Source organism: Colobus angolensis, unplaced genomic scaffold (assembly GCF_000951035.1).
Source record: "Colobus angolensis palliatus isolate OR3802 unplaced genomic scaffold, Cang.pa_1.0 Scaffold712, whole genome shotgun sequence".
Taxonomy (NCBI): Eukaryota; Metazoa; Chordata; class Mammalia; order Primates; family Cercopithecidae; genus Colobus; species Colobus angolensis.
This window is the reverse complement of record NW_012120844.1, coordinates 206,960-209,499: the sequence shown is the minus strand read 5'-3', so window position 1 is coordinate 209,499 and position 2,540 is coordinate 206,960.

Genomic DNA, 2,540 nt, shown 5'->3' with positions numbered 1-2,540 from the left:
TGCTAATCAACAAATTACCAGTGGCTGAGTGTGGGCTAGCTTGAGAGTTGAAAACTTGTTGGAGTCCCGCCTTGGGGACCCCTTATACTTTCACGAATTTTACTTCCAGAAACCCTACCAGGTTCTCATGATGAAGGCTGAAGAAAATTTCCTCAGGCTCTTTACACAAAGAAAAGGGAAAAGCAACCATTTCAAAGTATACCCTAGTTGGTGGATAGAGAGAGTGAGTGGGTATAGCAACCATTTTGAAATATGCCCAGAGCATTCTATTCTCTGTGTGAAAGTCCTGCCCTAAAGAAAAACTGCTTTATCAGGGCCTTGTCTGACATAGGGGAAAAGCAGTAAGACGACTCTAAACCCCTCTAGCTTTCCTGTCCCACATAAAAGGAGAGGAAAAAAAGAAATCATTACTAAGTCAATATCAGAAAAATGTACACCTATGTTTTTGCCTAAGAGTATAGTTTGGGATCTTACATTTAGATATTTCTTCCATTTGAGGTTAATTTTTCTGTACGATGTGAGGAAGAGATCTAACTTCATTCATTTGTATGTGGATATCCAGTTATTCCAGCACCACTTGCTGAAGAGACTGTTCTTTTCCACTGAATGGTCTTGGTACCCTTGTGGAAAATCAATTGACCTTAAATATATGGATTTACTTCTGGACTCTCAATTCTATTCCATTGATCTACATGTCTATCTTTATTCTAGTACTACATAATTTTAACCACTATAGCTTTATAGTAAGTTTTGAAATAATAAAGTGTGGACTCTGCAACTTCATTGTTCCTCTTCAAGATCATTTTGGTTCTTCAGGGTCCCTTGCATTTTCAAATGAATTTTAGGATCAGCAAGTCAATTTCTGCAAAATAGCAGCTAGGATTCTGATAGGAACTGAGTTGAATATGTAGATTAATTTGTGGAGTACTGTCATCTTAACAGTAATGTCTTCCATTCAGTAAATACAGAATGTGTATCCATTTATTTAGGTCTTAATCACTTTCAATAATGTTTTGTACTCTTACATGTCTTTTGTTTTAGTCTTTTTTTTAATGCTATTGTAAATAAAATTACTTTCTTAATTTCATCATCAGGCTACTCATTGCTAGTGTTTCTAAATATGACTGATTTTTTGCACATTGATCTTAGATCTTTTGTGAACTCAATTGTTGCTCCAGCAGGTTTGTTGTTGTTTGTTGTTGTGGATTCCTTAGATTTTCTACATACAACATTAGTTATCTGCAAAAAATATAGTTCACTTTTTCCATTCCAATCTAGATGCTTTTTATTTCTTTTTTGTTGTTGGTTTTGTTTTTTGTCTAAATGTCCTGGCTACAACCTCCAGTACAACGTTGAATAGAAAAAGCAAGAGCAGGCATCCTTGTCTTGTTCCTCATCTTAGGAGAGAAGTTTTAAGACTTTTGCCACTAAGTTTAATGTAAACTGTGGGTTTTTCATAATCTTTACTAGACTATCTAAGGCTTTGGGTTTTTTTTGTTGTTGTTGTTATTTACTTAGGTTATTTACCATACTTTTGAGTTCTTTCCTTTTTTTCTTGATCAAGCTAAGCTATCAATTTTGTTGATCTTTTCAAATAACTTTTGGTTTATTTCTCTGTTGCTTTTCTGCTTGCTATTTTATTTATTTTCACTCCAACATTTATTATATCCTTGTTGTATTTGCTTTGGTTTCATTTGCTCATCTTTTTCTAGTTTCTTTAGGTGGAAAGTTAGATTATTGATTGAGATCTTTCTTCTCTTCTAATGAAAGAATTTACACCGATAAATTTCCCTTTAAGCACTGCATTAGCTTCATTCCATAAGTTTTGAGATGTGGAGGTTTTTTTTCATTCATCTCAAAGTATGTTCTGATTTCTCTTGGATTTCTTCTATGACCAATTGATTATTTAAGAATACATTGTTTCATTTCCATATGTTTGTGAACTTGCCAAATTTCCTTCTCTTACTATTCTAACTTCATTTTATTGTAGTTGAGAACATGCTCTGTATTATTTAAATCTTTTAAATTTTATTGGGAGTTGTTTTATTGCCTAGCATATGGTCTTTCCTGGAGAATGTTCCACGTGCACTTCTAAAGACTGTATATCTGTTGTTTTTGGATGGAGTATGCTGTAGATATCTGTTAAATCTAGTTGGTTTATAGTATTATTCAAGTCTTACATTTTCTTAGTGTTTTCCGCCCAATTGTCTAGCTATTAATGAAAGTAGGAAATTGAAGTCTTCAACTATTATTGCTGAATTGTTTCTCCCTTCAATCCTTTCAAAATTTTATTTATGGACTTTGGGGCTCTGTTCTACATTTTTGATGGACTGTTCCTCTCACTATTATAAAATGTCCTTTGTTGTTAATAAAAATTTTTCCTTTAAGTCTATTTTTTCTGATTTTGTATTATGATTCCATCTCTTTATTTATATTATGTTTTGGTTACTGTTTGCTTGTTATATCTTTTTCTATACTTTTAATCTATTTGAGTCTCGGTCTAAAGCATGTCTCTTATAGACAGCAGATATTAGGATCAT